The sequence below is a fragment of the Pipistrellus hanaki genome, assembly GCF_964339955.1.
Source record: "Pipistrellus hanaki genome assembly, chromosome: 5".
Lineage (NCBI taxonomy): Eukaryota > Metazoa > Chordata > Mammalia > Chiroptera > Vespertilionidae > Pipistrellus > Pipistrellus hanaki.
The window spans coordinates 52,990,549-53,007,988 of NC_140507.1; positions in this window are offsets into that span (position 1 = coordinate 52,990,549).

The window sequence follows — 17,440 nt, forward strand, 5'->3', positions numbered from 1 at the left end:
TAGTATCTGGAATATTTCCTTTTTTTTTTTTTTTTTTTTTTTTTTGAAAAGAGAGGGGGCTGGAGGGCACTGATAATGTGAATGAAAGGTCTCTACTCAGAAAGAAGACAAATTGGATGCAGCCACAGTTTCATCCCAGAGCTACCAGCCAGTTGTAGCCAGGCTTGTGTTAAAACAGCTAACTGTGGACTTTTACATGTTTAAATCCCCAGAGAGTTGTTCATTAGCATGTGAGCTAATGTTTATACTTGGCAGCCAAGGAGTGCCTCAGAAAATATAAACATTCTGCTTTGCATATATGTGGTCTTGAGTTTGAAAATGCTCTCCAGCAAAAGTTTTTATTGTGGTTTTAAATACTCACCTATATTACCTTTCTTAGGAATGAATGGAAGATATTATAGTCTTCTTCTTAGTGCTTGTGAAACAAGCTTTCTTCTCTATAGCTCTCCAATTCCCAGAAACCCCATGGATGTGTGCACCCGCATGAGTGCATGCCTACACACACACACACACACACACACACACACACAATTCAGAAGCAATAATTCAGTATTTCTGAACATCTTTATTTAGACTATTTTCTTTCAAAATAATAAAATGTATTCCACACCCTTCTTAATGAAGAGAAAGCAAACATTCTAAAAGATATAACATCTACTGGAAAGATAGTCTAAATTGAAAACTTTTGCAGATGTAAGGAGCAAGGGAGAACATATAGGGACAGGAAGTACGGCAAGACATTAATGCTAAAAGCAGTTTTTACAAACATTATACATGATAGAAAGTGCATAGATGAATTTTTTTGGAACAAAGAAATAAAATAAATCCAAACCCTAATCTTATCTGAAGATTGGCAGCGATGTTTATTTGCTCTAGGCATAATTAACATTGCATTATGTTCCCACTGAGTTTCCAGGTCCTAAAAGATGGAAAAGCCATCTGTGCTGAACACTTATAGATTTAGACTTTCTTTCAGGAACAGTATTCTTTTTGTTAAATCCTCTCCAAGGATATGCTTTTATTGATTTTAGAGAGAGAGGGAAAAAAACATTGATGTGAAAGAGAAACATCCACCAGTTGCCTCCCCTACAGGCCCAAGCCAGGGATCAAATCTGCGACCTATGTATGTGCCCTGATGGGAATAAAACCCACAGTCTTTTGATATATAGGATGATGTTCTAACCCACTGAGCCACCCAGCCGGGGCAAGAACAATAATTCTTACACAAATAACTAAAATCATTAGTACAGGGACAATGGACCATTTTTTTAAAAAAATTTCTTTTCCACATGAATCACCAAAAGGAAGTCTTGTGCTTTTTAGCTGATATTACAATCTTCGAAGTAACCAATACCATCTGATCCTTTTGGTAAGAGAACTTGTGTTTGTTATAAGGAAGCAAAAACCAACTGATAGAGAATTCTGTTACCAAGCGAAGTAGAGGTGTAGGGAGGACCAACACACCTGTACCTGAGATAACAGTGTATTGGAAAATTAGAACACACATAAAGCCCAAAGTGAAATTGCCTAATTAATTGCACATATTTTATTACAACCCTAATTACCGCCCCCCCAAAGGCCCCTCCTCCAACCACCATCCCATTGAGGGGTAGGCTTTCCACAAGGATTTTTAGCGAACACAAGCATTCAGTCCATAGAGTAGGTAAATTAGGCAGCCACTGGGGAGGAAACATGGGCCAGATACATTTGAAGGCATGAGGATAGGAGGGAAAGTTCTAGACACAGCTTACTGTGGGCAGGACAAGCCCTTGGCCGTGTCATGGTGGGAGGTCCTGGTAATCAAAGAACAGCTCTGGGTACTGTGTCACTTGTGGGGACAGAAGACAGAAGAGAGGGCGTATGGAAAGTGGGGGCACACTTAAGGTGTATGTTGCCTGCATAAAATTTCAGCCTCTGGTCCCATCCGTCATGCCTGAGCTCAGTTCGTTTATCTCTGAGCGTGTCCATTCTCCTCATAAATGCACCTTTGTTTTCTGCCCAGTGCACAAACATCACGACCCATGTCTGAGAATGTTGGGAATTTTATTAGGTCCATAAAGTTTTAGCTGTGGTCTAGTCCACCGAGGCCAAAATAAATAAATAGATAGAGTGTAAGGTTAACAATTAAAAAAATGACTTAAAGGAAGAAAAACTACTGAAGCTCTCAAGTAACTTTGTCACAGTGGCATTAGAGGGGATTTCTCTTCTCCAGCCAAGCATTCCGTAAAGTGCAAGCTGAGAAACTGCAGGCAGATTGCAGCCCACCGATTCACGTGTCAGATATCTCTGAGAATTCCAAAATGCGAGCAACCATCATAGGGATGCATGGGGATTAAGTGAGCTATTATATGGGGGGGAGGGGTGTTTAGAGTGTTTGCTACTATTACTGTGTGTGTGTGTGTGTGTGTGTGTGTGTGTGTGCATGCTTCTGTTCCACAGCTAGAATAATTTTGGGAATGCAATTAAGTAAAATGAATGCCTCCACATTTCATTTGCTCGCATGCTCTCTCTCTTTCTTACTCTCTCTCTCATTCTATATTCCCTTGCTTGAAGTTCATGGGTTATTTTATGTGTTGCTTTATTAGGTAATTCAGATGGTCTTGACTTTGTTGTCTTCTGAACATTATGGGTGTTACAAAGTCTTCGAATAGCCCTGGAAAGTCATGATGTAAAACTTGGCCTATCTTTCCTATTAGACGATAAAATGTAAACAGAACAGATGGAGCCAAGCAGAGCTAATGGAAGATGTGACTCAGGTTGGAGCCCCAAAGGAAGTTTGACTAAATGTAAAAGTAAGGGTATAAACTACTGCGCACAGAGTCTTAGATTCAGACTCCGAGAGAGAGAGAGAGAGAGAGAGAGAGAGAGAGAGAGAGAGAGAGAGAGAAGGGAAGGGGGCGGAGGACTCAGCATGGGGTTTAGGGTACAGAGATGGCCCAGGCTGGCTCTCTAGACTAACCAGCTTCTAAAATTTCAGATTCTGGTCCCAGACCCACCTGGGCTTATCTCAAATGCCATAGGCCCAGGAGTAACGACTTCGAAAGAGTCTCCAATTAATTTTCAGATTGAATTGGGTATCAAAGATGTTCTCTCAGAACAGAGGAGAAAATGTATGTCTCCTTGGAAACAGCGATTGGTGCAAGGAACTATGCACTCACAGGATGCACCTCAGACCCAAAGTCTTAACTCGTAAGGAGTTAAGAGTATGAAGAAACAGAACATATGCAAATGTGTACATAAAAATATGAATTTTGAGAGTGAAACCTGGAGAGACGAGTCTGGGAAGAAATGAGAAAGGTACACATTTTAAAGAATGCTTTGGGAAGGAAATCATGGTCATTGGAAGAGAGGACTCCACTGAGAACAGAAATTTGTGAGTTCCTTGTGGGCAGAAATCATGTATCTTTCACTTTGGTGTTCCTAGGATTTTGCATAGCATCTGGCACACAGTAGGTCCCAAAAATGTAGGTTGAAATGAGGGTATTCGGTCAGGTTACTGGGTTAGAGTGAATGACAACAGAGGCAGAGAGGGAAGATGTAGACATGAGTGAGATAAGAGGTCTAAAACAGGCTAGACAGGAGTGCTGCGTATGGACAAAGAAACTCTGAAACATGTTGTAGATGTGTGTTTCCCAGCCAGGCTGTAGACACATTCCCAGGCTCAGCAAGCTCTCCCTATGAACCTGAAATTGATGCCAATTCTTTCTGATCATCTGGATGGCCGCATTATCACAACCCCACCGTGTGATTTAGGTGCTGTGTTTTCTTTGTATTTGCGGTTGAGTGTTGGCACCACGTAATTACCAAAATGACAGCATTTAACTTTTACAGATGGTGGTAAGTATGCCTGGCTGCTATTAGGTTAGCCACTTCTCATGTCAAGATCACAATAACCATTCCCCACCCACGGTTGCTTGGTGGAGGGTTGTTTATCCAAAAGTCTCTAAACACTGGGGTGCCCACAGAGCAAAATTGTCCTAAATGATTTTAGTATTATGGTTAAAAATCTCTTTATGGCAATAAAGAATGATTAGCTCTAGTGGGTTTGCTCTAATGCAGCAATTTTCAACCTTCTTCATCTCATGGCACACATAAACTAATTACTAAAATCCTGTGGCACACCAAAAAAAAAAATCATATTTTTGCCAATCTGACAAAAAAAAAGTAGATATAATTTTGATTGACTCACAGTGGACAGCTATTATTGTGTTGGTTGTTGTCATTTTTTTATTTAACAGTCTAAGGGAAAAGAGGTCAGTGCCCCTGACTAAATACTCAGATATTAAATGTTTTAAAAATTCTTGCGGCACACCAGTTGAAAATCGCTGCTGTAGTGAATGACCTCAGAGTTCAGAGGCACAAGCAAAATAGGGCAGAAAGGATGTGTAAATTTCCAAAAATGGTCACAGAGGAGCAGTGGAGTCACAAGTGCTTCTCTCTCTCTCCTCTCCCTACAGCCATTTGCTAGTAAGATGGAATTGTGTTTGTTCTGGGTTCTTTATGGTTTGGCAGGTGGCATCTAAACCAAAATGTTAAATTTTAAGTATTAAATTAAAATTTGAGAAAAATGTTTTATGTATCTCATGTCTTCATTTAAATATTAGAAAAAAAACAAGAGACAACCACGAGATATTGGGGTGGAGCAAGTATTTTCCCATGCTGTGGTACTTTCGGAGTTAAGGCTCCAGAAATATAGGAAAGCCTGCTCAAGCCATATGTGGAGACATGTTAAAAAAAAAAAAAAAAGGATCCAGACTGAGTATGCCAAATTATTGTAATCAGTTTTAAAAACAAACGGCCCATTTGCAGTGATATTTGCACTCTGCAGGAGCTTTCACAGAGCAAGATTTCATTTTAGTTGCTTACTATATGGACGTGTGGATTTGGTAGGAAAGAAATGGAATGGTGTGGCAGGGCAGTGTCCTGTTCCATTGTTGAGAGCTAATGAGAAAAGTCAAAGGTGTGTTTAATGTGGAAATGATGCAGTTGTGTCAAATGATGTTCTAGTTCCACATATGGAAGCAATGGCGTTGCTGAAATAGTAAAAGAGGGGGCAGATGTGGGTCATTCTATAGTCAACAATAGCAGAGACAGGCCTGACTCCAATGACAGTAGCAGTTAGCACCGTATAGTTATATTGTGAGTCACGTTTGGTTTTGAAATATTATATGGCTCCTCCCACCCTGGTCGCTAATATACTGTCATGTGATACACCAGGGCGGGTATTTGAGGCAGTTTGGTTTATCAGTGTGTCTCCAGCACCTCTGACAATACCCGGCACATGATAGACACGCGATAAAAGCCATTTGGGATGATTACATTTGGATTTTACTGGTGGTGTACTTTTGTTGCACTTAATTTATAGATTTTTTTTGTTTTATGATTGCATAAGAATTTTACACCTAGTGCTATGTTGTGTATAGTTAAATAAGACTTAAAATAGTTTAAGTATGCGAGTTTATGAAATTCTTATTTTTATAGGTGAGTCTACTTTGCTTCAGTTTGTCCAAAACTCTAATGGAGGAGTAATCAAGTTACAAACTCTGAGTTTTGTGTGTGTTAGAGAAGAAGGGAAGTGGAAAGGGGTAAAGGAGAGAGTTTAGAGATGATACAAAGATTAGGAACCTCAGGAATTGCCAGGAAAGGGACACCATTACTCCTGAAGTGAATTGAATAGGTCCACCCCCCACCTCAAAAAACAAAAACAAAACACAAACAAACCACCTCACCATGTGCACCCAGAACCTATGAATCTTACCTTATTTAGAATAAGGGTCTTGGCTGTTGTAATTAAGGAAAGGGTCTCTAGATGAGATTATGTAGGGTCAAGGTGGGACCTAAGTTCAATGACAGGCATCCTTAAAAGAGGTGGAAAGAAGAAACACCGATGCACGGAGAGAAAGGTCAAGTGAAGGGGCAGGGACTTGAGTGATTTGGTATTTACAAGCCAAGAAATACCAGGAACTGTAGGCAGCCACTTGAGTCCAGGAGAGAGGCATTGAACCAATTCTCCCTCCGAGACTCCAGAGGGGGAACCAGCCCTGCTGACACTCATTTCAGATCCTGGCCTCCAGAACTCAGATAATAATGTCTGTTGTGGTAAGCCACCGACTTTGAGATAATTGTCACAGAAGCCCCAGGAAAGTAACACAATTATGAGACATCAAGAGAAATAAAACACATCTTTAGGACTGGTGGAGCATTTAAAAATCTTTTAAATATTCTGTTCCTTGCAGTTTTTAAAAGTCCTATGAACAATCTGTCCCCTAAATGGATTAACATTTGAGAATAAAAGAAAGCTCAATAGAAAGGTCTTTTAGCCACTGTTACATGCTCACAAGACAGATTTCTTGCACTTAGGATGTCTTTTCTTTGACCAATACCTCCGTGGCTGGTATTCTCCACCTCCCCCCCTCCCCCCCTTCTCAGTGAGTGCACGTGGGCCTGTGTGTGCATTCACTCCAGCCAGGGCCCAGCTTCCCCTGTTCCTCTCCCACTTAGATAAAGAAAGGGCAACAATGAGGGGTGACTGCCTTGCTAAGAAAGTCATTCCACAGGATAGTTGCTAACAAAAAAACAAAGCCAAGTACACACAATACCACGAGTCTCTCGCTGACTCACATTCTAATCTGTCCATGGGCCTAAGTAATTGTCACATTTTCACATGTCGCCCTGTAACCATTCATCTTCTTCATGTAAGGAGTGCTCTTCCATGTGGCTGTCTAGAAGTTAAAAGAGGAAAAGATTATTTTTTTTCTCTGTATTGGTAGTTTAAAAAACCAATTTAAAAATAGTTCTGAATATATAAAATATCAAATAATCATTGAATAAGTGCCACAGACATGAGGTTTTATTCCTGGCGGGAAGATACATAAATTAGATCAGCATGGGCCCTGCAATCTTCTCTTGAGAAACCTGTGCATTCCTTTCCTGTCACAATGGCTAGAAAAGGCACTTTATATTCTACATCCCCAATAAAGCCCTGGGTTTAGAAATGCTAGCGTTTTCATCTGCTTAAATCAGAGTAGACTTGGAAGGGTGGGGAGGGGGTATTATTTTTCATTTCAACCATTCAAAAGAATTAGCTTTCCAGAAGAACTTTTGTTCCTGTAATAAACCTAACTAGACCTACTTATTCACTCAGAGAGAGAGAGAGAGAGAGAGAGAGAGAGAGAGAGAGAGGGAATGTGGAAGAGCCAAAAATCTGTCAGCTCCATAATAGTGGTTGACCAAGCTCTGGCGTAGAACTCTGGTAGGATTTCTGCGGAGCCAGAGACTTTCGGAGGGGAGGCGAATCTTATAGGGAAGAACACTGAGTGTAAAACTCAGAGTATGACTGTGTTGCTAATGTGTTCTAGAGTTGGGGAAGAAATGTTTCATCTCTGAACTTAATTTTTAGGATATTTTGTAAAACGAAACTGCTGTCTCCCCCAAGCCAGAGGAGATGGGGATGGACTCACGAGAAAACCCTTAGTAGGGTAGTAGGTTGATTGATGGTACACCCATGACCCTGAAAGGTGGGTGTAAGTTCACTTTAAAAATTGAGCTAGGCTCCCCCACCCAGCTTTATTGAGATATAATTGACATATAACTTTATGTAAGTTTAAGGTATACAATGTGATGATTTGATGTATGTATATTATGACATAATTACCACAATAAGGTTTGTTAACTCATCCATCATCTCGCATAGTTATCTTTTGTGTGTGTGTGTGTGTGTGGTAAGGACACTGTTAAGTATAGTCACCATGTTGTACATCATCTATCCAGAACTCATTCATTTTACAACTGGAAGTTTATACCCTTTGATCAGCATCTCCCCGTTTCCTCTGCATCTCATAGCCGTTGACACCATCATTCTATTCTGTTTCTGTGAGTTTAGCTATTTTAGATTCCATATGTAAGTGAGATCACACAGGTTTTGTCTACCTTTGTCAGACTCATCTAACTTCATATAATGCCCTCGAGGTCCATCTGTGTTGTTGCAAACAGCAAGGCTTTCTCCTTTTTATGGCTGAATAATATTCCACTGTACAAATGAACTAGGTTTAGAATGGATTGGCAAACTCGACGATAACTTTTGTGTTGTGTTTTCATGAGCGGGGTTCACACATGGTAAAGACCTGACCAGCAAAGTAGGAGACAGCGTTTGAGTAGTGGAGACAATAGAGGCTTTGGAGACCAGTCCACATGGGCACAAGGTGTTCCTTTATACCTCACTAGGAAAGAGATTTACCTACCTGCCTCTCTATTCCCTTGTAAAATGAGCATAACTAGAAAATTCAGAGGGTTGATGCTGGGAGATTAAATAAGATAACATGGGCCAAATATACATATGGTGATGGAAGAAGATATGACTTTGGGTGGTGGGGATACAATGCATATACAGATCATGTGTCATAAAAATGTACACTTGAAAACTATATGATCTTTTTTTTTTTTTTTTTTTTTTTTAGAGAGAGAGAGTGAGTGGAAGAGGGAAAGACAGAGAGAAACATCAATGTGAGAGAAACACACTGATTGGTTGCCTCTTGCATGCACCCCAACCATGGTCCAGGGCAAGAAGGAGCCTGCAACCAAGGTACATGCCCTTGACCAGAATTGAACCTGGGACTCTTTGGTCCCCAAGCCGATGCTCTATCCACTGAAACCTATATGATATTATTAACTATTGTCACCCCAATCAATTTATTAAAAAAAAAAAAGATAACACAGGCCAAAAGCCCAGTATGATTCCTTGCTCCAGGGATGTTCTCTTCCTGAAAGCACACAACACTCTATTTCTCCACACTCTAACCAATGACCATCCCCTAACCCTTTATCAGCTTAGTCTGTCTATCTCGGTTCCTATATCCTGGCATGCTCAAATATTGCTTAATTTTTAAACTCAGTTAAAATTTGATTAGACTATAAGAAATAGTGATCCAAAATATCAGTAGCTTAAACAAGATGGGAATTTACTTCTCTCCAGTACAAGTCTGGAAGTAGATGGGGAAGACCCTCAGGGACCCAGGCAGATTTGGTTGCATTCCTCCATCATGTCTTTCTATCCCAAGTTACTTCATGATCTGATATGGTTGCTCTAGCTCCAGCCATTGTGTCTCCATTCCAGCTAACAGAAATGAAGGAAGAATAAATAAATAAAAGTAGTCCAAGGCCATCCTCTACTGTCTTTTTCACAAGACATAACACTCTTAGCTTAACACTCATTGGCTAGAACTTAAACGCATGACTACTCCTAACTGCAAGATAGGTCTCAGTGTATCCAGTTTACAACTGTGGTTTCTGTTACTCTGGAAAAAGGCAGAAGGATATTAGAGATGTCCTGAGATCACAGCTCTGTGTTAACCTGTATAGATGTTTTCCACCTCGAGCCCAAACCAAGAGTTGCTTGTTTTCTGAGCATGATCATTGTCTGCAAAGCTTGCTGTTCTTGACTATCACTATGCTTGGCCATCCGTTGAATTACCTTTTCTCTTAGCAACATTTTCTGGAGAATATTTAGGAAGTCATGGCTGAGAATGTTATGGGCCACCTGAGACATTAACAAGAACAGGCTTGTTGCACGAGAATCACAAAAGCAGCTGATTCTGCAGAAAGCAGAGCTTCAGAAATCATGGGGTATCAGGATTCCAAATCAGTAAAAGAGCTGGACCCTAGTGAACCAACATTGAGAATAAGGTTCTATTAATGCAACCTGTATCTGAGTAATAGACACTCTCTGAATCCCATTGAGGATGCTGTTGACTGTGCGATATGTCCTGGAATTAAATCACCTAGGGGCTCTTGGGGAAGGAACACGAGCTCTTGGCTGTGTATGTGTAAAAGTGTTGGTACTTACCAGGGGAAAGATAGCACATAAATACACATTTAGATGTTAATAGTTCTGCAAAGAATTGCAGACTCTCATCCATCCAGATATAAAAACACCCTTTCTCCTCTAGGCCAGGCTGGTGCCTGCCTTATCCTGAGAGGTTGCCCTGGCCCACAAAGTCTCTTGTGAATGCTCAAGGCCAGTTGTTTTCAATGACAAGAAACATCTTTCCTGTTCTGACCCCTCTGTGTAGACAGGCACTTTCTTTCAGAGCCGAATTGCAGAACACTAGAGCCTGAGAAGACTGGAGATCCTCTTCACTTCCCACTTGATTCTAGAGATGAAGGAACAGAGGCTCTGTTCCTTCACCTCTGAAAAAAGGACCTGTCCAAGGTGGCATAGCCACCAGCAGCGTCAGCATGAGGCTCCAGACTGTATTCAGTGCCCCAAAATGTTGCCAGCCGTGATTAACTAATGCAGAGGGGCAGCTTTTCTCTGTCAATTGATTTGCATGTGACATACTAGCTTCATCTGTAGATGGAATCAGTATATCCAAGGGATGTCTAACCAGGGATTTGAGCCAGCAGGGACAGTTCAGCAGTGCAACTCCAAGACAGGTCTGCTGCTATTTGTTGACGCTCCAAAGCCAGGCACTTAACTGACATGGCAGCTAATGAGGAAGTCTGTGCAGAGTGGCCAGTTGGGAATTGTCAGGCTTGTCATCAGAACGAGGGTAAAGCATTTCGTTAGCTATACCCAGACTGTTGCTGGTACCCTACAATGTGCATAAAAGTCAGTGATTGGTTACTAGCTTGTGTCAAATAGTTATAAGCAAGGAAATGCTGTTTATACAGTTGGAAGCAGCTCTAGGTTTCATTTCCACACCTAAATGGACTCTCAAAACTAATAACATGCTGCTCATGATTACTGCCAAGCTGATCAGACTGCCAGCTTTTAATTTTTCAATCTATTCCTATCATAAGCTTTTTGGCTCTTGACTGTAATGCAGGCTGGGCTCTCATTCCTGGCTGTTCTGCTAAGGGAAACACAGCTGAGGTGCCAGAGAAGGTGTAAGTCAAGAAAACAACTGTGACCTGAATTTTATCTTGTTCAGAACTTGAGCAAGCATTCATAAGGATAATGGTTCTCGGACATGAGTTGTTATTGAAACTGGTTTTTAAAAGTTAAAGGCTTGATTTTTAAATGCTTCTGACCTCTGTTTTCTTCACGTGTCCTTAATTTTCTACCCATTCATAAGCATGCTTTGATTTCTCTCTGTCCTTTTCTCTCTCTCTTCTTTCTTTAGTCCTTGCAAATTTGCTTTCACCTGGTCTAGGTTGGAATTCAGGGTAGGGCCACATGCTCCCATGGCTCCCAGCCAGGAGGCACTGTGACATTGGTTCTGCTGCCTGGGTGGGTTTCCTCTTCCCTGGATGGCCCAGCTGGGCTGTAGGAGACCTGAGGCACATGGTGCAGTTGTGGGCGACAGTCCCTGAAGCCTGTCCTGGAATCATTAGGGGCCAACTAAGACCACCAGCAGTGGGAAGGACTCTGGGAAGAACACTGTGCTCAGGACGAGGTCAGCTGGGTTCTGCCCTCCTTTCTGTGTGGTCCTGGGCAGATCACTCAGTTTTTCTGAGCATCCATTTCTTCATCGATTGAGTGACAAGGTTGGACTAGGGAATCTTGAATTCCTTTGCAATTCCAATGTTTATTCTTCAGGAGATTCCATTGGAACTGAGGTATATCCAATTCAATTGAATAAGACCATGTTATGATGGGATTCCTCTTTACATTCTCAGAAGAAAATAAAAATAGTTATTTATTTTAGAGTTACAGTAATTGAATGTGATTGCCTTTGGTATAGTTCCAGCATCAGGGAGCTTACAAAGCACTAATGGAGGAGCAGAATGAGCTGAGGTCTCAATCTGTCTTCTCATTTTAAATTGGAGATGATGGCTCAACTTCTAGTTATGCACCCTGAAAGTATCAGATAGCAACAGAGTACAGTCAGAATTCCATGCAAATCAGTTATTCCCATGACAGGTAGAGCTGCACAGTCAAGAGAGTGTCACTAAGGCAACCAGCAGGGGCCCCTGTCCCAAATGATCCCTATTCATCCATTGTAAGGAGCTGCAACCATCCCTAATCACTATACTTCGCTGAGTATATTCACATAGAAATTATGGGACAAAATAACCAAATTTGGTGTTAAATACAAGTGATTGGAGAGAAAAGTCAAAACTAAATGAGATCTCTCATTTATGAAATGTTGAAATTAAAAAAACACACAAAAAAACAAAAAACCAGTGACCCTAACAATCTGATTCACATAACCATTTAAACCAGAGGCTCTCAGCTTTGGTGGAGACCCACTGGTGAGTCTTCATCCATTTGGGATGTGTCAAAAATAATATATGAGGATGTATGAAGTGTCATAGTTTAAAATAACCCATTTGCAAAATTTCATATGGAAAAAAAAAGTAAATAGGATTCAAGGTTACCCCATTAACATTTATTTTCTTCTCATAGCATTCCAGTGTTTTGAAAAATCAAGGGAGAAAGAGCTTGAATTCCAATTAGGGTACAGGGAACTGTGTGTTAGTCTGGTAGCGTCCATGAGACTGGGTTTTGCGAATGAACTTATCTGACCTGGCAGGAAAAGCGTTGAAGATCTGCTGAACTAAAAGATTATGAAACAAGCTCTGAACCTTTCCTACTTAAAACTCTCCAATATATATATATATTTTTAGTAAACCCTCTCCTGAAGATATTTTTTTTTTCATTGCTCTTCAGAGAAAGTAGAAGGGATGGAAGGAGAGAGGGGGGAATAGAGAGAGAGAAAAACATCCATGTGAGAGAGATAACATCGATTAGTTGCCTTCTAAACACCAGGCCAGAGGTAGGGAGTAAACCTGAAACTGAGGTATGTGCCCTTGACTGAGAATCGAACGAACCCATAACCCTTCAGTGCACAGGTCAATGCTCTAACTACTGCTCACACCAGCCAGGGTTCTCCTGGCCCTTGGGAGTCTACCAACCTCAGTGCCCAGTAGCTCCCAGCCATGGGTCCTTCCTGCCATGCCTTGAATGTGCCTAATGTACTTTACTCCCAGGACTTGAACTTGGTATCATTCAGGGAGAGCCTTGCTTTCTCTCTCTTCCTGCAGATTTCTGTCCAATGTCATCCCAGAGAAGTCTTCCCTGATCACACTATTTAAATGACTCCTCCTGGAAGCCCCTAGGGTAGGCTTTGTGTTTCCGACTCCAGAGAATCCCTGCAAATGAACACACTTCTCTAAGATGCTCTGAGGAGCTCCTTCTGCTTCCCAGGCTTTCTCCAAGGGCGCCGGCCTTCATGTTACTTTCTCAGGCTCCAGCAGGTCCAACCTCACATGTAGCGCTCACTCCTTCCGTGTGTTCCAAGTGCCACCGCCCTCGGAGCCAGCGCGGAGCAGGAGGTATGCATTCCCCCCCCCCCCCCCCTTTCCTGGGCCTGCAGGATGGAAACTGGGCTCTCCATGACGCAGGCCAGGGGGCTGGACTGGGGCACTGCTGTCCCCTCTCAGGGCCTCTGATTTTTATCTCCCCGATTTCACAGTTTGTTAATGACATTTTCAAAAGCTCTGTGGGCTCCGAAATTGTTTCCACAATTTCTTCTTCTTTTTTTCATTAAAGTTTTAATTTTTCTATTTTTCGAGGGTGCAGTGTTATTGTCCTGTAATGTCAAGTGTGTGACATTTCAGCATTAAAGCCTGGGTCCTCGAGCTGTAAACTACTCCTTGGGGAAAGCCGAATGGTCCCCTCTCGTTCTGATGGAGGGCCCTGACCTGAGGGGTCTGTGTTCAGACAATCATTGCCTCGATCACATGCATGGCAGGTAGAGGGAGAAGGCATTTGGGGGCTGGGTTCTGTTGGAAATTCTCCTGGGCCAGTGGTTGACAAACTCATTAGTCAACAGAGCCAAATATCAACAGTACAACGATTGAAATTTCTTTTGAGAGCCAATTTTTTTAAATTTAAACTTCTTCTAATGTCATTTCTTCAAAATAGATTTGCTCAGGCCGTGGTATTTTGTGGAAGAGCCACACTCAAAGGGTCAAAGAACTGCATGTGGCTCGTGAGCCGCAATTTGCCCACCATGGTCCTAGGCTAACAGACCATGTAAGATCTCTTCAGGGTCCTGCCTGCCTCAGTCAGGATTTCGGTTGAGAATTTCCTATGTGCCAGGCATAGTGTTAACAGGGATAAGACACAGTCTCTGTCCTCCAAAGGTTTCAGAGTGGGGAGTTATATGGGAGGCTGGGCCCATATGCAACTCTGCACTAACTATTTGTATGACATGGTTAAGCCACATGACCTAGCTGAGCCTCAATTTTCTTGTCTGTAAAATGGCTTCATATGTCTCACTGAATTTTGATGAGAATCAGTTATTACATTTGTCCATAGACAAGTACCTGCAACCAAGTTCTTCATCCTTTAGGAGCTTAGTCTCTGATCTGGAAAATCACTTCCTCTATTCCTCAGGGCTGCGGGGAAGATCAGACACAATGGTCTTTGAACATCTTCTACACTAATGCTAGCATGCAGCAGGTGCTCAATGAGTGATAATTTCCTTCATTTGAAAGCCTTCTCTGTGACCCGGAGACCTGAGGTGACATGCAGAGGTTAGGGAGGTATTTTGTTGGAATTTGAAGTGTCCTTCCTATTTTCTACTTTAATTTTATATTAAATTTCAAGCCATGGAACCTGGTGGTTTCCAATAAAATTCTAATTTCCTGCTTTGCTCTCTTAAGAATGTTTTCCAAAAGTAATATGTGTCCATAACTGAAAAAAAATAAAATAGCACAAGACAAAAATAAAACATTTCCCTTGCCTTCCCATCCCAAGCCATACTCCCCAGAGGTAACTGCTTGCATTTCTTTTAATGTATTCTTTTTCTTCTAGCTCTCTATTTGTAAATAATATAACAATAGTGCTACTTCTCATGATAATGATTGACTTTTCTTACGAAGGATGGAAATTGAACTCTCTTACACACACACACACACACACACACACACACTCCTCTCCAGCCCCATCCTCCCAGTGCAATTTAATTTATAACTATTTCTTAAAGTCTCAGTGTTTGCATTTTTAAGACAATGTAAATATTGATCACAGCTCACTGTGATTACATTTCTGTTCTTGTACAGCCTTTTGTTTTTCCTGGAATTGACATTGTCCTTTTTTCTTTTTTAACTCAGCTTTAGGGTTATGTTCCTACACTCATTAGTTTCCACATTCTCCAGGAGAACAGGACTGCAGAAGCTGGTTTTATTTATTTATTTTTCTTGGAAACATTGTTTCTGGTGGATTTCATTTTCTGCTCCAGTCTGAACTTGAGGACTCTCAAGACCTGTTACATAGCTGCTGACCTGGGTATTCCAATTATTGTCATTCAAGGAATTCTTTTCACATCTCTTCCTGAGACTGTATTCCTCATTTTCTGGATGTCTTTCATTCCTTTATCTCTTTTTCCCTATTGTTTTTATGGAACACATCCTCCTGTAGTTTTCTCATATAAGGTATAAATTTTTGAGACCTTGAATGTCAGAAATTTTTATTGTATACTTACATTGACTCCTAGTTGGCTAAATTAAAAAATTCTAGATTGAAAATATAGGGTGTTCCAAAAATGTATACAGACACTGTGAATAATTATAAAGGCAGTGTTTATTAAGATATGTTTTATTTTCAAAATTGAACTCTCAGCTATTAAAATGTGTGTATTTTTGGGGGGAGACCCTGTATTTTTTAAATTGGACCATTAATAGCATTGCTCCAGCCTCTTCTAGATTTCAGGGTGCTTTTGGAAAGTCCAAGGCCATGTTGATTGCTGGCCCTTCGTATAAGCCCTGTGCTTTCTGTCTGGTATTTTTTAGCTTTTTTTTTCTTTGTTCTCAATATTTAGAAATTTCACAGTGGTTTGTCTTGGTGTGGTTTGTTTTTCATTTATTGTCCTGAGCACTTGGTGGGCCATTCAGTTTGGAAACTCCCAGCCTTTAGTTCTGGAAACTTTTCCTATATTATCTTTTTTTTTTTTCCCTTTCTTTCTTTCATCAGTTTACTTGGTGTTCTTTCTGTATTAGTCAGAGGTCATTTGTGAATTGATCCTCTAATTCTAAAAATCTTTCCTATTTTTCAGTTTGTTATATATATATATATATTTTTTACTTCTTTTAAAACTTTCTCTACTTTACATTCTTTTCCCATTGACTTTTTAATTTTGCCTTCATCTTCTTAATTTCCAAGAGTTCTTTCGTATTCTCTGAACGTGTCTTTCTTTTCTTTTTAAAATAACATCCTGCTTTTGTTATTCCTGTTCCAGGAGGCCGTATTTTCTTCTATCTTTAAGGATTTTAGATTGAGGTTTAACTTTCCTTCTTTCCCAGCTTGGTCTCTGCTTTATCTTTTTGGTTTGTTCCTTTTGGTCTCTGCATTTCTTGTCTCTGATGATCACTGGCTGACTGTGAATTAGGAGTGAAGCAGGGTTCAAACTAGAGGTTATTATAATTATAATAATTATTTTTATTAGTCCTTTAATTAAAAATAACTAACAAAAACAAATTTCAATCTTAAAGGAGAATACATTTCAATTTTAAAGATATTAATTTCAATCAAATTTTTTCACCTCTATACTAAATTTTGCAATTGGCAAACTATTATTCTTCATATATCCTGTGCTATACATTACAGCCCTGTGACTTATTTATTTTACAGATGGAAGGTTGTATTTCTTATTCCCCTTTATTTTTTTCACCCATTCTGTCACTCCCTTTCCTCTGTCAATTTCCTTAGTCCTTTTCTTTAGGGCATCCCTCTGGGGTATATGTATGGCTGCCAGCTTTTGGGGAGCTGACTGAAGAAAGAGGGCCAGGTAGTCAGGTTTTTATAGGTAGACTCACTAAATCCTGTTTTTGGTAGGGGCTTCCCTCCCCTACACTGCTAGGTCTGATATCCAGCTTCTCTGGCTTGGTTTTCCAGAAAATAAACCTTCTGTCTGCTTCTATACTTGGGCTTGGGGGCCATAGTCATCTGGTCATATAGGGAGAGGGGATCTATGTGCTCCCTAAATAGACTTTCAGCTGATTTCCTCTGTTTTCAGTCCCAGTCCTGAACTCTGTTTTTAGAAATACTGGTCCATTAATTCTTGGCCATCCCTGGAATTTTGCGGCCCAGATTTTCTGGATTTTGTTTGTTTGCTTGGTGTTTCCCTCCCCAGTCATGTTAGGTTCTCACTTTCTCTACTTTGCTAAGTCAAGCAGTTTTAATCAATTTGTTTTTTGTCTTTTCTTAGCTTCATCTCTTTTTCAGCATTATTCTCTGTCCTGATCTCTTTGTCTTTGTAGGTTTATATAATTTAAATTTTTTTTTAGCTTGGCTGGTGTGACTCAGTGGCTGAGCATTGACCTATGAACCAGGAGATCACAGTTCAATTTTGGTCAGAGTGCATGCCCAAGTTGTGAGCTTGATTCCCAGTCCTGATTAATGATTCTTTCTCATCATTGATGTTTCTATTTCTCTCTTTCTTTCCCTTCCTCTCTGAAATCAATAAAAATATATTTTAAAATAAAAAATACTATT